Raw genomic sequence first — 21,259 nt, 5'->3', positions numbered from 1 at the left:
AGTTTTGTTAAACAGCATTTAACATGCAAATAGGTTTTATGTGGGGTCCCAATAGGTCTCTGTGCTCAGCTCTGCAAAAACAGTTTAATTACTCCTGCTTGCTGGTAGCCCAACATTCTGAAAAAAGCTGAACGGTTTTTTTTGGGTGAAGCTACCTTATGTTTTTCGTAGCTGTTGCTGATGCGCCAAGTTTGTTGGTCGTGTTTGAAGCTCCTCCCCGGGGGTGCAGAACAGGAAGAGGTGGAGGTCAGAGGGAACTGCTGGAGTTCCTTGGTTTGTGCGTGTATGAGTGAAGTTACCGTTACCATTTGACTATGTGTGTGTCTTATGTTACAGCAATGCTGCACATCAGTGGCCAGAGAGAGGGGAGAAGGGAGGAAAAGCCTGTTTACACAGACTGCAAACCGCCTGGGGAATAATGCAGGAAAGGAAGTGAGCCGGCTCTCTGTCTGACTGCTCCAACTTCCTGCTCTCTCTCGCACTCTCGAACACACACCAACCGGGGGGGGGGAAGAGAAAGAAACAAGGGGGGGGGAATCAGGATCTCATTACAAGAGCAACAGAGCGTTTTAGAGGACTGTCAGCATGGAAAACCAGGGGATTTTACACAGCTCCCTTTAAAACTGCAAGAAGAGGTTGGAAAAGCCCACCAGACTCTGGGTATGTAGCTTTTAAAGTTGGGCGAGTTTGAAGTTGGGAGGGCAGAAAAGGGTGAGGGGCAGACAGGTGGGAGCTGCATGGAGAAGGGATGGCTTTTTCACGCTACCCTGCTATGCTCTCCTTGCAGCTGCAATCTTTTCTGATCAACGGTGAAAAGGATCGTGCCAGGGGGATCCCTGCCGCCACAAGGCATCCGGTTCGGGCTGCCGGGGGAAGGGGGGGAGAAGAGCCGTGTGTGCTGCCTTGGAGCGAGCGGCAGCTTAAGAACCCAGTTCCAGCTCTTTGCTGTGGGACAGAAGTGCCATCTGGCAGTAGGGTGGGGGTGGGGAATGCCTGGAAGGAAGCAAAGTGGGGTGGTGGTGAAGAACGGCGAGATGTTGTCTTTTGGGGCTATATGAAAGGAAGGGCAATGGGAACTCCCGGGGGTTGGGGCAGAAAGGAGTTACTGGCTCCTGGAAGAGGGCAGATAAGGAAGGACATCTTATGTCAGCTACTTGTATGTATCGACATGTAGAGGAGTCTCCACCTGCCGCTGGCCAAAAAGTTGGGGATCTCTTCTTGAGGGGAAAGGGGGGATGTGAGGAGGAACATACAACTTGGCTGAGGGAATGGGAGTCTGGGGTATTATTGCCTCTCTAAAAGCGCCTGTGTAGGAGGGGGGGAGTCGGACTCCTGAATTTGAGAGAGGGAGGGTCATCTTATGTTTGGGGAGACTGCATTTGGATCATTGCCTTTGTGAAGCGGGTAAGATGGAAGGGAGCACGCCGTCTGACAGGCTTGAGGAGAGACTGAGTGAATCTCACTCAGAAGGAGCTACGTCGCCATGAGCCACTTTAGGGGTGTGCGGTTGTGTGAGGGTGTGTGAGTGTGAGAGAGACAGGGAGAGAGAGAGAGAGAGAAATGCGCGCATTTATGCCTGGCCATAACTGGGGGTGGGGGTGCTGCTTGTAGCAGCCACATGGGCCATTTTATGAAGACAATGAATTTGAATTTGTATGTGGAAGGAGGTGGGGGAACAACACACCAGACTATAGCCCTAGAGGAATTAGAACAGTTTGCTTAGGGGCAGGGCAAATAGTTGGGGGTGCAAGGGGAGGAGGAAACGGCTACGGGGGCTTCGAAGGAGGGGGGAAAGTGTTGGGAGACTTTCTGGCTTGTCTGGAAAAAGCAAGACTAATTGCCATGCGCTTCCGGTTTGAAACTGGCAGCAGACAACATCTTGAATATGAGTCACTGCAGCTCACAAAGAAACTCTGTGGTTTTCTCCTCCTCAGGTTTATGTATTTGCTCTTTCACAGTTTCCTTTGTAATTTTCAGAGAGGGAGAGAGAGAGATTCCTTCACTTTCTACGACTACCAAACTTCCTCCCCCGTCCATTTTTATATTTTACACCATCAGCTCCAAAAGAGGGGAGGGGGAAAAAACTGGAGAGTTGTTTTTGGATCTGGTTTGTTGAAGGTTAGAGGGACTCTGATGCTGCAGGAGGAAAAAGTTCCTTGAATTTTCCACTGGCTGCAGGAAGAGAGCCCATTTAGTCATGGCTAACACCAACTAATCTCATTAGGAGTTTCCGTTCCCTAACACAGGAGGGTTTTGTGAAGCCCTCTCAGCCTTTCTACCACTACTGTTGAAAGCGAGACAAGTTACATCTTTATTTAGTCAGTGTGAGGGGGTGGGACCAAATTAATTTACTGCAGCATCGTTTTTATCATGTGATCTTGAACAGCTTTTTCATGATAAATGAAGGACACAAAGGTTTCATTTTAATTTCCCAAAAATAAGGGCTTTGCTCATTATTTTGCATACTTTTTGTTGGTTTCAAAGCTTTGATCTGAATTTGTTATAATGGGCCTACTGTATCTTTGTCAAAAAGCAAATACTTATTAACTGTATTTGGCCAATTACCTTGTTGTAACTAATGCATACAGTTTTGTGTGATCATTTAAAAAGATTATATGTTTACATTTAAACTTAATTTTACACTTAAATATCTTTCTTACCGTGAATGCAAATGATTCGAGGCTTGCCTGCTTAGGGCTGAATACACATGTCACATTCCTATGTGGCAGTGTCAAATTTCTAATTGACGAGGTTACCAGGCATTTGGGAATTTTCCCAGTCGTAATTGCATTAAAGCATAAATGTTTAAAATCTAGGATCAGAACCTTTTTGAACACAAACGGAGAATATCATTATCCATGTATTATAGGTATTGGTTTGTTGAGCTTTTATTTTGGTTTTCCTGTGTTTCCCCAAACCCTGATATGGGTACCTTAGAAAGTCAACAAAATAAAATAAATATTTTGTATCCAGAATGGGAGCATTCTTGGACTGAGTTTTGCTTCTAGAATTTAATGTGGTTGTAGTGGCTAGGAGTGTTTTTTATCAGTTACATGTACTATGCTGACTATTTACTTGTGAGTAGGGTTTGGCCTTTAAAACTTTGCATACCTTAATGAGTGTCCACTGTTTTCTGGAGAGGTCATGCTCAGATGCTGCTGATCATAGAAGTTTGATTGGTGGTGGGATGGAGCGCAGCCTTTTGAACAGCAGCCCATAAACTTTGGGAACGAATGTGGTGCCCTCAAGGTGTTGCTGGACTCAAGCTTTTAGTACACAACATCTGGAGGGCACCATGTTGACTATCCCTGCTCTTGAACATTCTCTCCAAAGAAGATCCCCTTCAGACTGTTGTGTTTTTTTTTGCAGTATATTCTGCAACATGCCATTGTCGCAATAATAGTGTATTTGCTTTGGATTTATACTGGAACATCCACATATCATTCAACTTTATTAGTTGCTTTGTGATGCTTTCCCAAAGTTACAGCATTGTTGCCATTTGGAGGGCCACCCTTGCACTATAGTGCAACAAAAGCTTTTAACTTTTAACAAAAGTTAATGTTGTGTTGTATTGGTTTGTTGTAATATTGTTTGCAGGGCATGCAACCTAAAAGGCAGACTAGAAATCCATCGAAAAATATTTTATATATCTACACACACAATGTGTCTTCATTCACCATATTCTTTTGTAGAAGTTTGATAGCTTTAATAAGGAAGAGTTTTGATAAGGAAGATATCAAAACTTTGTGAACAGAAGTGCTTATTATGTTACTACATCAGGGTTTGAAAAAGGACCTCACAACTACTAAGAAGTAGCAAGGAGTTTTTCACCCTATGGCTAAAAATGTGGGGAGTATATCCTGCAATTTCTTCAGGCTTCAGAACAGGAAAGAAAGGTGGGGAGCAAGAGAACAAAACAGAAGAGTTACGCCACTCCCTTCACATATAGTAGCTTGCTTTGCAGTTGGAGTAGGTGTACATTTTTTTCAACCATGAGTTATGTCACTTCTTTTCAATGCTTGAACTCCTGTACGAGGCAGTGCCCATAACCCATGTCTCTTATTTTCAGCAGTGTTGATTTTGTTACTACACATCATGTGGGTTATAATTGGGTCTGTTGGTACTCTGCACTAAAAAACCCGAAAACGTCTGTACAGATTTTATGATCTGTATGAATCATGCAAACTGAGCACATTATTTATGTATTTATTAAATTTATTTTAATTCCCAAAAGTAGCCCATAGGGTCGCCATAAGTTGTGGTCGATTTGAAGGCACAAAACAACAACAAATATTAATTAAATTTATATTAATTCCCCAAAGGAGCCCAGGGCAGCAAAATCTTAAAAACAAAACTTCTTAAAAACATATTTAAAACAACTTCAGTACAGATGCACACTGGGATAAGGTCTCTACTTAAAGGGCTTGTTGGAAGAGGAAGGTGTTCAGTAGGTACTGAAAAGACAGCACTGTCTAGTGTTTAAGGAGAGAGAATTCCAAAGGGTAGCTGACACAACACTAAACGTCTGTTTCCTATGTTGTGCAGAATGGACTCCTGATGAGATGGTATCTGCAGAAGGCTTTCAGCTGCAGAGTTCAGTGATTGACTGGGTATATCAGGGATAAGACGGTCTTTCAGGTATCCTGGTCCCAAGCTGTACAGGGTTTTATACACCAAAATCAGCGTCTTGGTCCGGTAGCTAATTGGCAGCCAGTGCAGTTCTTTCAGCTGAAGGGTAACATGTTGGCAATATTCTGCTGCAATGAACAGTTAAGCCACCACATTTTGCACCATCTGCAGCTTCCAAGGGCAGCCCCACATTGAGCACATTGCAGTAATCCAGTTTGGAGGTTTCCAGCATATGAATGAGAGTGGTCAGGCTATCTCTGTCCAGAAACAGCCACAGCTGTCTTACCAATTGAAGCTGGAAAAAACACTCCCAGCCATTGGGGTAACCTGGCCCTCTAGTGACAAAGATGGATTGAGAAACATCCCCTGACAATGGACCTGCTCTTCCAGGGAAGTACGACCCCATCCAAAGCAGGCAATTGATTATATGGACTGAAGAACTACCTACCACAGTGCCTCCAACTTACTAGGATTCTGAGTAATTTCTTGGTCCTCATACAGCCCACCACCGAGTCCAGGTGCTGGTCCAGGGCTTGCATGGGCTGTCCTGGTTCAGATGTTACCAAGAAGTAGAGCTGGGTGTCTTCAGTATACTGCTGACAACTAGCCCTAAATCTCCTAATGACCTTTTCCAATGGGTTCATATAGATGTTAAACAGCATACTTTTCATAATTCTAGTTCTGTTAATTATGAGAAGAGGAAATAATTAGGTCAATGTTGAGCTACAAATCACTGCTTTTATTTAGGTGATTTATATACTGTCTTTTGTACAAACCACAGGGAAGTTTACAACTAAAGCAAATAAATAAAAATACATAAAAATAATAATCCTTTAAAAACACACAAGAACAAATCACTGAGGGCACTATCCAATTAATTTCTTCCATTGGTACAAGGATTTCTGCTTGTGCTATAGAACTTCCTTCTCCTCTCAACCCATGCAGCCCACATCCTCCCCAGATCTACTCCAGAGGATTAGGATGAATTTAGGGGGTGCATGCATAGAGGAGAGGGAGAGGAAGTTCCATTCCCAGCCAGAAGTCCTTATACTGATGGAACAAGTACATTGAATACTACTCTGAATTACAGTTACCAATTGCAATGGCAGTTAGGTCTCTCCTTCTCTAAATGCCGATTGAAAAAGGTCTCTCTCAACCAACCACCTGAAGCTACAGGGAAATGGGGCCAGACACACCTCAGTAAGGAGGGACAGGAACCATTGAAAAGGCCATTGCCGGATGAGGAGGGCCTCATCTGCTGATCATGGGGAACTGATATGTAAGAAGCCATTCTTGCAGATACTTGGGTCCCAGTCTGTTTAAGGCTTTGAACATCAAAATAAACACCTTGAATTGGACCTCGAAAACAATTGACAACCACTGTAGCTGTTTTTTTTAAAGGGGTTATATTCTTGTGGCCTGCTGCCCTTACTAGCATTCTTGCGGCAGCACTTTGTAATAGTTGCATATATGGACCATCTTCAACAGCAGCCCCATGTAGCACATATTATAGTAGTCCAGTAGTAGAAATCCTGCTGCTTCCCCCAGCTTTGGAAATTTTGTCAGGCATTGCACACACACTTTGAAGTTATCTTTGTAGCAATAAGGACTTAAATTTGGGTGTTTTTTTATAAAAAAATAGTTGAGGTTCTTAGAATGCTGGCTTTTGCACCCTATACATAATTCTGTGATGTTTCTGTATTTGTACAGAATTGAGGAACTGACACAGCCCTGAACTGATGTTTGGTGATAGGAAAGAAAGTATCACCCTCAAAGCCTTTGGTTCAATTTTTGCACACTATCGTGGAAACAATATCTGATTTTAGAATTTATAAAGCATTGACCTGTATCTGGCCCTTCGGACTTGCCAAAGACCATGCCTCCTGAGGCCACATCCCTTTCCCCCAGGCCACAACCTCATTGCCTCTGGTCTACACCCTCCTGAATGATTTTGCCTGGCTGTAATATGTCCTTGAACTGTGATAATGTTTTTGCTAGCCTAGGTGGAGTATGGAGAGATGTGTGTGTAGAAACCCTCTGACTTTTACACCGCTTGTATACCACTTGTACATCGCTTGTACACTTGGAAATTTTTTTTAGCAACCAGGTTTTAACTCTTAGTGGTTCCCCACATCCCTGTGTCTGGCCCAGAGCCTGAGGCAAGAGACGGAGCCGAGGCTTGGTTTAATTCTCATTTTATTAGTGTGATGGTTACATCCAAAGCAGTGCCCTTCATAAACCTGTCTACTGTAGCTCATTACTTTCCCTAGCTAAGCTACCTAAGCAGTCTCTGCAGCATGTGGAGAGAGTTGACTCAGTACTAGAGCCTGGGTGGGCACCTGCTGAAGTAGGGAAGGTCTTCACCTGTAGACGACGGTGGCTCCTCCGAAGTTCCACCCTCTCAAGGTCCCTATTCTCTTGCTGTCTCGCATGGGGTGGGGGGGTGAGCTTCCGATGGCCCATTTGACAGTGGGGCTTCGCTAGGTGATGGGTTGACTTCAGGGAGCAGGAAGCTGGTTGGTGGGGAAGTGTTTGAAGTGCCAGGTGGGGATTCCTGTGGGGGCGGGTTGGCGCGTGCGAGGGGTCGCTTCCCAACGGCTCAGGCAAGGAACTCTCAGGCGGCATGGGAACCACCTCGATGGGGGGGCTGGCCAGGGAAGTCTGCGGGCTCCCTTCAAGGCTCCCAGGGACCTCATCCTCATCTGACTCCTCTCCCTGAGCTAGCTCGCGCCAGGGGCGCAACACCCTGAGGTTTGGTTTGCCTTTACCAGAGACCGAGCCTTTAGTGTGGCAGGTCCTGCCCTGTGGAACTCCCTACTAGTAGAGGTTCGGCAGGAACCATCCCTACCTTCTTTCAGACATCTTGTAAAAACTGTTTTTTCTTTTTAACTAATCTATTTATTTATGTTTTATGGTGGTTTTTCTAATTTTATTTTTATATGTTTTACTGTACTTTTATAGTCTTATTTTATGAAAGTATGGATTATAAATTCATAAATAAATAAAATTTATAAATAAATAAATACTTAAAGATTCCCATTCATTGCTCTACATATGCTTTGCCTTTGGCCCCACACACCACTGGTATATGACCCCCAGAAGGTTGCTCATGAGGCCCTCTGGCTGAAAAAGTTTCCCAACCCTGTCCTATGTCATCATATAACCATCGTAGAACCATATATTGGCTTGCTGGCTGAACAGGGCAGTGTATCTGATGATGTGTATAATCCTTGCTCTCTTCCAGCCACATAATCAAAAGCACTTTACACAAATTTGGGATTAGGATTTCCTCATTAGCATGCTTGGATTCCAGGGAACGCTGAGCCCCATAACCTCCAATAAAAATAAATGCTCCAGGCTGCATTCTTATTTTTACAGTGCCTTGCAAAAGTAATCAGACCCCTGACCAGTGCTCTCATATTACTGAGTTACAAATGGTACATTGTAATTTCGTTCTGTATGATATTATTTTGAAACACTGAAACTCAAAATCAATTATTGTAAAGGTGACATTGGTTTTTTGTTGGGAAATATTTGTAAGAAACATAAAAAACTGAAACATGTTGCTTGCATAAGTACTCAGACTCCCCACATTAATATTTGGTAGAGCCACCTTTCACTGCAATTATTATTTATTACATTTGTATACTGCCCCATAGCCAAAGCTTTCTGGGCAGTTTACAACAATAACATCTTTAAGTCTTTTGGGGTAGGTATGTACCAGTTTTGCACACAGTGTCGGAGGGATTTTGGCCCATTCTTCTTGGCAGATTTGCTCCAGGTCGTTCAGGTTGGTTGGACGTCACTCGTAGACAGCAATTTTCAAAGAGTGCCACAGATTTTCAGTGGGATTGAAATCAGGACTTTGACTGGGCCACTGTAGGACATTCACCTTTTTGTTCTTGAGCCACTCCAGTGTTGCTTTGGCTTTGTGCTTAGGATCATTGTCCTGCTGAAAAGGGAATTTCCTCCCAAGCTTCATTTTTTTAGTGGATTGACGCAGGTTCTCTTGCATTATTTCCCTGTATTTTGCTCCATCCATTCTTCCTTCAATTTTAACAAGATGCCCAATTCCTGCTGATGAGAAGCATCTCCACAGCATGCTGCTGCCACCACCATACTTCACTGTAGGGATAGCATGTCCTGAGGCATGGGCAGTATTAGGTTTGTGCCACACATAGTGCTTTGCGTTTTGGCCAAAAATCCCTCCCTTGGTCTCATTTGACCACAACACCTTTTCCCACATTGCAGCTGGGGCACTCTTATGCTTTCTGGCAAACTCCAGACGTGCTTTCAGATGGTACTTTTTGAGTAACGACTTCTTTCTTGCCATTCTCCCCTACAGGCCAGTGTTATGCAGAGCTCTTGATATGGTTGACTGGTGCACTCCACTGCCAGCGACTGAACTCTGTAGCTCCTTTAAAACGATTGTTGGCCCCTCTGCGGCGTCTCTCACAAGTCTCCTTCTTGTTCGAGCGCTGAGTTTTGAGGGACAGGCTTTTCTTGGCAGTGCATGGGTGGTGTGATGCAGCTTCTACTTCCTGATTATAGATCATAATTGATTTTATTTTGAAACACTGAAACTCAAAATATCATAGAGAATGAAATTACAGTGTAATTTGTAATTCAGTAATATGAGAGCATTGGTCAGGGGTCTGATTACTTTTGCAAGTAATTTTGCTCACTGATGTCAGTGGAATATACTACATGTATAAACATGTATGTAAACATGTATGATGAAGGGCTGTCATTTGTTCATGTTACTTTACTGGTATTACTAATGACCTGTAAACAAAGTAATGAACTTCAAAGTTTTTTTAAAAAATAGAACCAGATTTTGAACACTTTTTTGTTCCTTACTTGACATGATGTAGCAGCGCTATCTAAGCATATGATGGCCCAGCACCAAAGTGTTCAGGGGAGGGCATGGCATGTGTACAGGGACAAAATCATAAAGCAAGATGCTGTCTATGGGTTGTAGTGAAACTGTGGCAGTTTTGTAGGTAGATATGTCAGCATATGTTTGAGACTAGGATCTAAGTGGTTTTGACAGTTCTAATTTAATGTAGCTAAAGCTGAGGTAAAACACTGAAATCAGTGTGATACTGTACCTATATTAATTTCCTGGATTCACTTTGTCAAGCATTCAGTCTTGCATGTAAGCAAATTTGCAAGAAGAAGCAGAGAAGTGCTGACAAGTCCCACCTCCTCCAGGGTGTCATCTATACATAGCTTAGAACAGGAGCTCACGAACTTTGGTCTGTGGACCACCAGTTGCTTGTGACCTTCATTCAGGTGATCTGCAGCATGTCTGCAGATATGTGGTTGAACAGGAGATAGCACATTCATCACAATAAATATGCACAGTGATTTTTAATTGTATTTTTATTGCTTCCTTTATATCTTATATTGTTTTATTTTATTACAGCTTGAATTCTGTGGAATTCCATTAATGACAAAAACAATATATAAGAAAAAAAGCAATACAAATACAATTAAAAATCATGCAGCATCTAGGATAGCACATTATATTTGCTGTATCATGCAGAAGAAATCATGAAGTAGTCCACCAAGACCCTCAACAACTTTTAAGTGAGAAACAAAGTTTGGGAACCACTTGTTTAGAGTCCTCCATGAATTTGAGATCAAAAGTCTGAAGCAGGGAAACTTCTCTCCTTGTAGAGGTTCCCTGCACAATGTAGGACCCTTCAACCAAGGTTTTAAAGCAAGTAGCTTCCATTAGTAGGAGGTTCCCTACTTAAGACCTCTGTCCTCAAACTCACAGACGTCTATTGTTGTTATTATTTTGAATTTATATTCTACCCTTGCTCCTGAAACTGTATTTAGCTGACGGTCCTTGAAAGCTCATTCTCATAGCAACATACCATGGTTTGGTGCTATGTCTGAACTACCCCAGACAGTTGGAGTCTTTTACTACTATCTATTCATAATAAAGTGTATGGAAGACCTAATGTGCATTAAAAATGTTGCTCTTGGGATCAAGAAGTGCACAATTTATTCTGATAGATTGCCAAAATACAAAGAAACCAGCTGCGTGAGGTACGGTATGTGTAGAAAAAGTAACTTCTTAAATAGGAAAAAAAGTATGTTGATTTAAAATAAACATGTTCATCATCTGTGTGTGTCGCTACATGCTAAGTATATATCCTAGAAATCAGAGATGGAAAATAATTTTCACTTTTCTCCTTGAAACATGCGATGAGACACAAGGCATACATGTATATATAGATTATAACTTCAGGCTTCTGGGGCAAAAAACTCCTCCATGCATGAGCTCAGGGTGGTTTTTGTGTCAGATCACAGCTCTTTACAGTGCATTAGTGACATGCCAGAAAGTCTTCAATTTGGGGGAAATGGTTTCTTAACCCTTCTATATTAATGGGGTTGAAGTGGACCTCGGCTGCTATATGAAATATATGTAACAATGTTTTTAGCAAACCTGATCTGCTTCATATTCCATGTTTTCTTCAAAATTCTGGGGTTAGTTGGTATTTCATTCTCCACATCAGTTTTTTTAAAAAAATGTTTACCTTAGTAAGCTGTCATGGGTCCAATTCACCACTATTGAAATGAATTGGAAAGTAAAACTACCAAATGCCTAAGCCAACTGGGCTCTTCATTCTATCCCCAGCAATGTCTCAAAATTGTGTAAGGAAAATCTTAGCACTTTGCCATATCATAAATTCCATTTGTTATGTAGTTATACCAATTCATGAACAATGGAAAATCCCCCCCTTGTTCTTGTACTTTTTTTTACCTATATAACAAACAAAACAAACAAACAAACAAAAAGGGATGAAGGGATTCTTTGGACCACAGGAGTAAATTTGATTGTAGTGGATTAATTCTACTTCACATTGGCTTTATCTTGATACAGGACCAGCAGTGTAGTAGTAAATTTTGAAGTGTAGGAGCTCATCATTGGGAAAGGGCCATAGCTCAGTGGTAAGTCCCAGGTTCAGTCCTAGGCATCTCTAGGTAGGACTAGGGGAGACCGATGCCTGGAACACTGGAGAGCTGCTGCCCGTCACTGTAGACAATACTAAGCTAGATGGACCAAAGGTCTGATCTGGTTGCTATGTTCCTTATTATCACAACCCCTTTAGCTACAAGCTTGAGAGTCAGAGAGCACAGGCAGTGTGTTTATTCACTATAATACATAAACACATTCATTGACACAGACACCAAAGTGCAGCAGTACATAGCATTACCCAATTTATTAGGATCAGCATGTCTGCAATCCTATGCATAGATTCCTAAGAATAAGCTCCATTGAGCTCAGTGATGATTATAACTCTATAGATTCAACGTTTAAACATATTGAGTGGTATTATTATATTTATTATTTATTACATTTGTATACCGCCCCATAGCTGAAGCTCTCTGGGTGGTTTACAACAATTAAAAATATTAAAAACAAATATACAAATTTAAAAACACTTAAAAAAAACCAATTTAAAAATTGGGAGAAGAGGAAAGTCTTGACCTGGCACTGAAAGGATAACAGTGTTGGCGCCAGGTGCACCTCATCAGGGAGATCATTCCATACTTTGGGGGCCACCACTGAGAAAGCCCTCTCCCTTGTTGCCATCCTCCGAGCTGGTAGTAAAACATCTTCAGCCAGCTAAAAGGCAAATTTTAGATTTTAATTAAAAATGCAAACAATGTTGCAAAGAAGTGCTACCATTTAAGTGGCTTCAGTTCCTATCTAGAATTTTCTTCCTCTATGCTAATCTCTTATAAACAAATTTGAAAACCTCATCATCACCTAATTCACTTGTCAGACCAAGGAGTCTGTCAGTTACGCTATTGCTCTGGCAGATGATGTTATTACTCCTGCTTAAAAAAAAAAAGCCCTAGAGTTGCATTCCCTGTTCACATCAGGAGTGCACAGGAGTTAACACTCTCCTAGTGGAAACTTTCAACACTGATTTCTTACTTGTAATGTTCTTTTTAAAAACAAACAGCTTATTAGAGTACTGGAGTACTTTGGACCACTTCCATTATTTACTATAAGCTCAGTTTTTCACCTAGGCATTATTTGTTTGTTAGTTTATTTCTGTTTTGCTTACTTTTCTTTTAACATTGTGGGGTCTAATGCTCCCCGAGAGCTTTTGTGTGAGACCACCTTTTGGAATGTAAAATTATTTTTTCTGTTTAGGTGAAATCATTATGAAAGCATTCATAACCTTTATTTCCATCCAGGACCCCAATAGCAGATTGATGATACTATTTTTTTAAAAAGTGTAGGATTAATTGATGGGGGGGCGGTATTCGGGAGCAACTTCTGAATCTCCCTCTGTGGTGCTCTGATAAGTGTAATATGACACCCCTGAGTTTCAGCTGCTGTCACAAACAGCAATATCCAATTCCATCATGTCCTACTTACGAATTTTCTGCAAGCTGAACAATATGGATCTGTGGGCTGATTCAATGGGGCAGTTACTATGTTCTTAATGGTTCCAAACAAGGAACTATTCATTGTATTTGCTTGGAATACAGAACCAGAACTCTCTAACAGATACTTTTCTTAGATCCTGATAAAAAATTCTAGGGATCCTTGGAGGAAGGCCATTACAGTTTAATTACTTTACACGTTAAAGTGAATTGAGTTTGTTTGCACTACAGATGTGCATTTGAAGATGGGAAATCTAGGCTGAAATCATAGAGCAGAATTGTTTCAACCCTTCAGATGTCGTGAAAAATGGAAAATATTGTCTTTACATTTTTATGCTTAATTGTGGTATCCTTTGGGTTAATTTGTGATGGGACTACTCCAGGATTCATTTTAACTGAATCATGTCAAAAGTAGTTTGTCCATTTAGACTACGCACACCCTTCACTTCCGTAAATGCTGACTCATGGCCTAGATGTGGTGGCATGCACAGCACTTTGCAAAGTGGATATTTATTTATTTTAGCTTGCCACATTGAGTAAAGGCACTGCTTGCCTTCTAGAAAGGTATGTGTTGGCCGTGAGCTCTCCTCTGTCATTGCTAGCCACGCCCAATGCTAGTTACAACAGGCCACGATGACATGTTTATTCTGACAAACATGCATTATTGTGCCAACTTTTGGTTTATTCTGTCACTTTTTGTGGTTTGCTCTTTCAGTATTTTGTACTATAAACTTATCGCATAGACCTGAGTAATGATACATGTTTATTTTATTTGAAGCTTTTTGCTTAATGAATCAGCTAGCATTCTGGAGACTTTTGAGAGCTCTTGAAAGACAAGAACATATCTATTCTCAAGAATTTTGTTGAATTATGTATGACTTAAGAATTAGTCATGATATACAGTGGAATGTCAAGATGTAGGAATAGGAAGTCAAGCTTACTAAACCTCAAAATAAAATAGTAAAGCACAAAGTGGTTAAAATATATACAGTTTGGATTGTATAGGCCCTTCCTTGAAAACTGGATTAATTTTGACATTGGAATACTCTTTCTTACAGTATTTGTTAGTGTTTACACTTTAAAACATTTGTATCTGTTGATGATACTCATATTTGTGTAAGACGAGACAGGATGAGGACATCCAGCAGATGGAGAAACCTGGACTAGTGAAAGAGTGATCAAAAACAAAAAAAACTATTCAACCTGTTCTCATTAACACAAATCAATGGCTATAGGACCTGTAGACTGGGAAAAGCTACACATCGTAAAATACTCAAATGTGGTTCAGCTTATGTGCATCCTGTGCCGGAGACACTCTCATCACTACAATATACTGAACACTAGAACAGGCTGTTGAAGGATGTCTCAGCATCCTGCTGAGAAGGGGAAAGAAGGAAATGGAGAACACTCTAAGGTACTGAAAAACAAGTGTGAAGCCGGCATAAATCCCAATTACCTTTCTGCAAGCCCCTTAGATCAAGCATCAGAACTCTAAGGGACGCGCATACATACACTCAAGAACCTTGTGGAGGACAAAACCAATGCAGTATTCATTTGGTCATAGAAACCTGTAATACATAGTAACCTACTTTGAGACATTGTAGAATTTCTTTTCTAGGAGGATTTCAAGGAAACATTGGGCATACATTTATTGTGAATGATTTAGGTATGAGATATCAAGGGTGTGTAAAGCACATCACTACTAGCATATAGTGAGCTTAGCTGGGGCTGACCTGAATTAGACAAACATTGCATAATTTATTTAAAATAAAATTCCATTAAGTGTGCATATGTGTGTGAGTTTCTTTGACTGTGTTTCTTTGAGATTGTTAATGTATCATTGTTTTTATTTGCACATCATATATTCATTTGGAACGTTTAGTATCTTTGTTTGATCCTGTGAGCTACTGTGCTGAGGCATGCTTAGTAAATGTTCCTGCAAAATCAAATAATGTTTACAAGAGGTTTCTTTTATGTATTGAATGGTCCATAAATAGAGATCTTTCTGAAACCTATAATTTTACATTTTTATAGCAAAGAATTTGCTTTTTTCTTCAAACTTCCATCCATTGGTTTTATGCTGCATTGTAATACATCTGCAAAACAGACTTCTGTTATAATACAAGTTTCTCCTAAATGTGATGACAGTGTCATACTATGCTATCTATGCATACTTGTTTATCATAAATCTGTTCAGTACATAGAGTAAATTTTCACATGTGTATGAAACCTACAGATATTTTGCTGTTGTTTTCTAGGCATGTCAGCATTCACTACATACATAGGGCAGGGAGGGGGTTCATATCCAGCCATCGCTTGTATCTTGTATGGAAATGATCCCTCAGTGACCAGCAGTTTTCACCCTGCCATTCTCTGAGTTTGTTTATAGAAATAACATGGGGCTACATGCGCTTGTATATGTGGTAAAGAGTACAACACCTAGGAAAACACAAACTTTATATTTAACATATTTATTTATAGATGTATATTCTACCCTTTAGCCAAGTTCCAAGGTGGCTTACAATCAAATACAATAAAACATAATAAAAATAGTAGCAGAATACTGCAATATGTGATAACCTGGGGCTGTATTTTGACATAATGAGCAAATGTGTAAATACATCCTAATTTTCCTTTTTTGGGAAGAATTCTTTTAGAGAGAATTTACTATTGTGGAATATTTAAGGTGTGGTAATTTTAGACTTTCACAGTTTATTTTAACTGTCTGTAGCACCTTTTCCCAAGGAAGCATGTAAAAAAAAAGTAATTCTTTTTTCCAATTAAAATAAATATTCTTTTCAGAGTTGGTACATAATTATAGTAGTGAAATCTTGAAAAACTCAGTCAGTCCAATTAATTCCCCCCCCCGAAATGTGTGCAATTCAAGTTGGCAATGCGGTATTAGCCAACTGAACCATATTCAGAGTAGAGCCATTGAAATCAGTTCTTTTCATTGATTTCAGTGGGTCTATTCTATGATTAATGTTCAACATAAGTTTAGCAAACCCCTTTCTTTCTCTCAATTGCACAGCAATATGTGTTGTGTGGGTTGCATTTCTGTGGCCTAACCAAGCAGAAGGGTGTCTGCAGAAGCATGTATTCATATATGAAATGCTATGCAAGGAGGGGCTGCCACTTTCCCTTCAGTGAAGGGAAAGTGAAGGGAAAATGAAACAGGTGATGGATCAGCTCCTATTTGCTCAGAGCACTGTGGACACACTGGAACCCCATAGAGCTTGGGATATGGTCGTGGTGTCTACAAATGAATAATATAGAAATCTACAAGGTCTGTTTTGTGCCACTTTGCTGACTCAAGGACAATTCACAAGTTAATAGTTAGGTACCTGTTTTCTTTCTCCCATAGAAGCAAGTGTTCTACTTGTATGAGCCATGTAACGGGCAAGTCAACAACTGGCAATACCACAGTTACCAAACTTTGTTGATAGGAAATTGCTATGCCGTCATATATCTATATATCTGTATCTATATCTATATATCTATAGCTAGCTAACTAGCTAGATAGCATTTCTGGAGCAGGTTTAGGACCCACTGCTTCCTGGCAGATTTTGGACCTGCTCCAGAAATAAATGGAGACTTCTAATGCAGGAAGCGGGAAGTGTTTCTGTGCATCACCACTGCTCTTGAAATATTAGGATACATAAAGGAGAGTCTAGTGTGGCTTTGAGGGCTGGATACAAGCGTGATGGTTCACTGTGATGCAGTGAACATAGGAAGCGGCCATACACTGGGTCAGATCGTTGGTCGACATAGCTCAATGTAGACAGTACTAACTGGTGGTAGTTCTCCAAGGCCTCAGACACCAGCTTCTCCCAGTCTTACGTGGAGATGCCAGGGATTGAACATGGGGCATTTTGAATATAAAGCATGTGCTCTACAACTGAGCCAGTGCATTTACTGACATCTTGCTTCCATCTTGGGATGTGGAAGGCACAATATTTAATGTCCCAGGCCCAAAATGCAGTCAATGATCAATAAAAACACTGCCCTGTCATTGTATTGCAGGCCTATCAGGTGTGTGAAGATAGGGCCAGCTATTCGCATTCTCTGGACATGCCTGGACCTAACTGAGAAAACAATCCTGGCTTCTGCAACCTAGTGTGGAATTTTGGTAGAATGGAATGACTTAATTTTTCTCCCTAACAAAACTTTCCAGAACAGAACTAGGTGGTTCTGCCCACTCCTACACTGCTCTTAAGTGCAGACCACTTGCATGAACTGAGAAGAGACAAAATAACTGGATGTCTGTTGCAGGTATAGCCAACATGGTGACCTTCCCCAGGGTTATTGGATTTCAACTCCTATCAGCCTAGCCAGCATGGCCAATGGTCAGGGATGATGCGAATGTAGTCAAACAACATCTGGGGGGCCACAGGTTAGCCACCCCTATTGTAAAGTATGACTGATGCTGAGAACAGATGTGGGTAGTCAGAAAATACTGTGGAATTTTGAAGATGGCCTTTCTTGCTTTCTTCTAATTTCTAAGTTACAAGATATATTTAGATAGGAGTTGGTTCTTTTATAACATTTGCCTGTTTAGAGTGGCTCATAGAGAGATCTTTTAGATATATACATATTAAAACATTTTATTGGAATGCATCTTCTACATGGCTTATAGATCTGCACATTTCCACTCCTTGCTATTGAACTGCATGTACTAGAGAATTTCAATTCAGTAAACTATCAGCATATTTAAACAATCACATGACTTTAATGTGCGGTTCATACATTAAACAAATGTCAGACAAAGAATTGCAAGTGGTTTTTTCTTTTTCTTTGAATGTTTCTAGAATACTGTGGGCAATGAAACACATGGATTTGTATAAGTTATGTCTGGAGATGGGGGGAAGGCTGGTTGTAACCTTAGAGCCAGTGGGATATGTAGTGGTTAGGGTGTTGAACTAGGAATGGGGAGACCCAGGTACAAATTTTCATGCAGCCATGAAGCTCATTGGATGAACTTGGGCCAGTCACTATCTTGCAGCCTAGACTACTTCACAGATAGAAGTGTGCTTGTGAAGGACGACGTAAGCCACCTTGAACTCCTTAGAGAAAAGGTGGGATACAAATGCAACAAACAAAACAAATTTCTCCTGTTGAGGAGACCATGAACTCTAGAACCACATCTTGGATTCCTCTACTCAAGAGATCTAAAACCTCACCTCCCGCTACTCCAGAAGCAGAAAAAGTTTCTCAAAAGCATGTATTTTTGGAGTGGAGAGGTACTTTTTCACCTTTTAAAAGCAGTTTGTAAATATAGATTAGACTGGAAGGGCAGCTGACTCTGACAATTTGTTAGCATATTCTTAGACCTGTAATCCATGTAAGCTCAGTGTCAACTAAAAGATTTCCAAGATGAGATGTACCCTGTTACTTGTAGAACTCATGGCACTGGAAATTTTGAACAATTCCTTCATGAGGAATATCTCATAAAGAAGCTAAAGGTTCTTCTAACCTATAAAATATAAACAAAACTGTGGCCTGTGGCCTTGTTCTGTTTGTAGCTGGTGTTTAATGAGAGATTTTGGTTTTTTTAAAAACCAGCCAAATAGGCCTACTGATTAGATTCTCATCCAGACAGCCACATACAGGGGCCCAAGAGCTTTTTCCACACCAGGGCTCTAAGCTTCCCCTTCTGAATACAGCTCCATGTTTTAGAGTGGCCTTTTGAAAGGTACAGGGAGGTAGGATGGGGAGAAAGATTCAAAAGCTGTAGTTCATTCTCAGAAGCTCCTGTGCATGTCTTGAAGCTCCGCTCACAACATTTTCCATCTCCACCCTTACATAGAAAATATTCAATGTGTAACATAAACCAAGAGTAGATCAGCAAAAGAGACACCAAGGCTCTTTTATACAATGGAATCTGCGATAGCCTTTAGGTTTACAGTACTAATAAAGAGTCATTTGGCATCTTACAGTGCAATTTTTGCTGCCCTGGGCTGCTTCTTGGAGGAAGGGTTGAACATAAATTAATTAAATAAATAAATTCTGGCCATGTCTACTCAGAAGTAAGCCCTGTTGAATTCAGTGGAGCTTGTTGTCAGTTAAGTGGGGTTAAGATTGCAGCCTTCAAGACTAACAGATGTATCTTGACCTTAAATCGACAAGGACCTACTTCATCAGATGCATTTGAAGCAGTATTAGGCTTGTTCACATGTTACACAGGCACGTGTACAACTCTTTGTGTGAAATAGTATATACTTGTTGATTTGTACAGCTCAATTATTGTGTATACAGGTCCACAGACTGTACACTTGTTGAATGTTACATGTGAATAATGATATAAACAGCTCAACTATTTGTGAACACAGATTGTACACTCGCTGAATGTAACAGCTGAACACAGAGCTTGGAAGATTACTTTTAAAAAGTAATAAATTACAGTTACAATTACTTGGCCCCAAAAAGCAGTAATCACTGTTACAATTACAATTGCTCTGAAAGTAATTGATTACTTTACTTTTTCTCAAAAGTAATCACTACAATTACATTTCAGTTGCTTTTTTAAAAAAACTTCTACAAGGTGCTGGCCTTGGCTGCTGCACATCTAAGAAGCCTAAAACAATATTAAAAATAAACACACAAACACACACAGGGGGTAGTAGAATAAAAAAATTTATCCATAAGATTAACATAATGGCATAACAGAATCTCACATCCCCCCAAGCAATGAAGATACCCCAACTCTTGAAATCAAATTTTACACTTGAAATGCTTTTATAATATGTTTCTGTTATGTCTCAAAAGAACAAGATGCTCAAAGAGCATGTCAGACAAGGAATGTCTTTTTACAGTCATTACGTTGCCACCAGTACTGAACAGGCGTTCTACTGCGGCGCTTGAAGGCGTGCCTGTGTTGTGCTGCAAAAAACACCGCAGCACACGTGGAAAGCCATGGAGTGATGACACTTCCCTGCTGGGAGACCTCAGGTACCTCACCAGTTCCTCCTCAGCAGTGTCCAGTGCTGACTTCTTGCCCTGGGGCAGAAAGTTAAAGAAGTCATCTTCTAAGTCATCTCCTTCCTGGTCTTTATCTGAAGACTGATCACTGTCCTCATTAAGTACACCCATCTTTATTTCAGCTTTCAACAAGGCTTCCATTGTGTATCTAAGAAAGAGAGAGGATATGTTAACACATATATGTTAGGAAACCATCATCTGCTCTTCATTTCCTGATGCTTGTCATGTCCCCTGGTTCAGGGTCCAGCCTGAGCCTGTGGATGATGACATGGAAGGTAGGAAGGTGACCAAGTCACCACACTCATGGGGCAGCACAGCAGACCCTTAAGGATTACCTGCAGCAACCCAAGGTTGTGATGAGGAGCCCCAGGAAGAAAAGGCCCAGCCCCTGCCTACCACCTTAAGCCCTCTGATGCCTCCCTTGAGACAACATTTCCCTTGGAGTAATCCACCCAAAGGGCTTCCCTAATGTTCTTACTTGTTGGTATGTGTGGCGGCCTGACACGATTCCAGCCAATCTAGTTTGAAGCGAGGGTGTAGGCAGGCTGCCAGAAGAAGCCTCTTGTCCTCCCAGATAGCTGCAAACCGCTTTCTTAGGGCTTCACGCACACCTCTCAGCAGCTGAAAACAGTATGTGTACCTCTCAGGTTTGTTTTCCAGTCCTTCTAACTTGCGGTCCAGATTGCAGAGCGTTGGTAGCAAATACCCCATGAACATGCCGTTCTCCCGTTGCAGGATATCTAGGGACTGGGCTAGTGGCTCCATAATCTCTGTGTATTCCTGTACCACTTCAATCTCAGCAGCTGTGATCCTGGACAAGGAGCAGCGGTCCATTATGGCGTGCATTTTTAGTGACACAGTTGACAGGAGCTCATGTAGTTGCTTCAACGCATCAAAGGTGGAATTCCACCTGGTCTTATTCGGTACCTTCAGATACACACCATATTGCGCATGGATATACTCAGCAATCTGTGCTGACTGGTTCTGCTTGGACCACAACTTGCTGCACTTTCCCATCAAGGAACGAAACTGTTTCTTGAAAGGACCAAGAAGACTACTTTTGGAGGAGTCAGAAAGCATGGCCTCTATGTCTTGTGTTGCCACAAGGTTGAGGGTGTGGCTACCACATCTCTGGTGTGGTGGTAAAACAAAATCCTCTCCTGAGTCTGCAGCTTCTTCCTCTGCCTCAGGTCCTGTGTCCAGGATCTCACAGATAGACACAAACTCCACCTCA

General features: G+C 41.2%; 1 protein-coding gene across 2 annotated transcripts in view; it reads left to right on the top strand.

Annotated features, from left to right (window-relative positions):
* Nucleotides 1-234: 234 nt before the first annotated feature.
* ELK3 (ETS transcription factor ELK3) overlaps nucleotides 235-21,259 on the top strand; it is a 77,118-nt gene continuing 56,093 nt past the window's right edge. For both annotated transcript variants that reach the window (XR_009764435.1, XM_061639526.1), the window contains exon 1: nucleotides 235-660. The gene's annotated coding sequence lies outside the window, so the exon portion shown is untranslated. The remainder of the gene's footprint in view (nucleotides 661-21,259) is intronic.

Source organism: Rhineura floridana, chromosome 8, assembly GCF_030035675.1.
Source record: "Rhineura floridana isolate rRhiFlo1 chromosome 8, rRhiFlo1.hap2, whole genome shotgun sequence".
Lineage (NCBI taxonomy): Eukaryota > Metazoa > Chordata > Lepidosauria > Squamata > Rhineuridae > Rhineura > Rhineura floridana.
Note: the sequence above shows the minus strand (reverse complement) of the source record. Positions and strands in the feature narration are given on the sequence as shown.